Below are 1,940 nucleotides of genomic sequence, written 5' to 3'. Positions count from 1 at the left end.
GAAATGAATTGAGTTGATGCACACATTATACTGACTATAGCTATAGCTAACACCGCAGATTTATAAATGAGATTTTGGCTGAAAGGGGTAGTCTGTGGATATAAGTGTCAATTGAAAGGAAACTAGAGAATAATCTAGGGCAGGGGTTCTTAACCTTTTTTGTTCTATGGACCCCTTTGCCAGTCGGGTGAAAACCACGGACCCCTTATTAAGTCCACACTATACTCTCGATTATTTAATAAATATATCACGCCTGCACCAACATGTCCCCATAAGAATAATGTTTTTCTGAATTTCAATTTAAGCTCACAGTCTCCTTGTTAAGAACCCTTGATCTAGGGTTTGTATAACATAGTGATTTCAGTGGTAGATGAAGATTGTGGTTAATAGTATAAATATAAGAATGTTCTTTTACAAAGTGTTAAGAATATGGTGAAACATGGGAAAATTACAACTAATGTAACTTATGGACAGAGTTAACAGTAATATTGTAATTTTGCAGCAATGGCAAAGAAGATATCAATTCTAAGAGACAACATGGGAGGTATAGAGAAGTAAGGGAGTTTTACATTTGGAATAATGGAAACGTTCTAAAATTGACTGAGGTGATGACAGCACAACTCTCTGATGAAAATGAGCCACTGAGTATATACTTTCAAAGGACTATACAAAACATGGAGCTATATTACACAGGGAATCCAGTGATACAAGATGGACAGTGGTTAACAGGACAAATTTGAGAATGTTCTCTCATAAAGTATAATGTATAATACTAATACAGGGTTAATAATTGGGTGGATTGGGGGAAAATACACAAAATAAAAATTATGGGCTATAGTTAGTGGTAATAGTTTGACAATGCTCATTCATAGTTTGTAACAAATGTTTGTGACAACAATGCAAGGTGTTGGTGGAATGATGTATGAAAGCCCTGTATGATGATATGCATGTTTGTTTTGTAAGTTCACAATTTTTACTATACACTTATTGTTTATGTATGTTCATGTATGAATGACATACTTGAATAAAATTTTATTTTAAAAAATCCCTTGCAAAAAAAAGAATATGGTGATACATGAGAAAATAACTAATATAACTTCTGGATGAAAGTTAACAGTTATAATGTAATATTTTTGCAGCAATGGCAAAGAAGATCTATCATTTCTAAGGGAAAACTATAGTGGGTATGATGGGGTATGGGATTTTTCCTTTTGGAGTATTGAAGACGTTCTAAAATTGACTGCACAACTGATGAAAAAGAGAGTCACTGAGTGTACACTTTGAATGGACTGCACAAGGCATAGGTCTGTATAACAGAATGTATCTATGGTGGAAGATGGACTGTGGTTAATAGACTATGAGATCCTTTCTTGGTTCATAAGCATGATGAATGGGTGTTCACGTGTTTGTGTGAAGTGTGCTTCCCTTCAACCTTGTTATGTAAATTAAAAAAATAAATCTAAAAAAAACAACAGAATATGAGAACTTTCTCTCATGAACTATGTCAAATATTTAATACTAATACAGAGTGTTAATAATCAGGTGAGTTGGGGAAAAATATACCAAATATAAGATATCAGCTATAGTTAGTAATTGTATTAGTCAGCCAAAGGGGTGCTGATGCAAAATACGAGAAATCTGTTGGTTTTTATAAAGGGTATTTTTTTGGGATAGAAGTTTACAGTTACCAGGCCATAAAGCATAAGTTACTTCCCTAACCAAAGTCTTTTGCCACATGTTGGAACAAGATGGCTGCTGAAATCTGCAAGGGCTCAGGCTTCCTGGGTTCCTCTTTTCCCAGCGCTGTGTCTCTCCAGGCTCAGTTGTGCTGCTCTCTCCATAAGGCCAGCTGTAGACTATCAGGCAAATGGCTCATCTCTCTTCCTGGGGCCTCTGCTGTGTCTAATTGAGCCTTTTCTCCTTCCACACCCATCTACTTC

The 1,940-nt window shown here is 35.6% G+C and overlaps 1 non-coding gene across 1 annotated transcript; it reads left to right on the top strand.

Moving 5' to 3' along the window:
- Positions 1-1,362: 1,362 nt before the first annotated feature.
- On the top strand, positions 1,363-1,465 carry LOC111766914 (small nucleolar RNA U13). The gene has a single exon (XR_002798837.1). It is a non-coding gene; the product is annotated as a small nucleolar RNA U13 (small nucleolar RNA).
- The last annotated feature ends 475 nt before the right edge of the window (positions 1,466-1,940 follow it).

Source organism: Dasypus novemcinctus, chromosome 17 (assembly GCF_030445035.2).
Source record: "Dasypus novemcinctus isolate mDasNov1 chromosome 17, mDasNov1.1.hap2, whole genome shotgun sequence".
Classification (NCBI taxonomy): Eukaryota; Metazoa; Chordata; class Mammalia; order Cingulata; family Dasypodidae; genus Dasypus; species Dasypus novemcinctus.
Note: the sequence above shows the minus strand (reverse complement) of the source record. Positions and strands in the feature narration are given on the sequence as shown.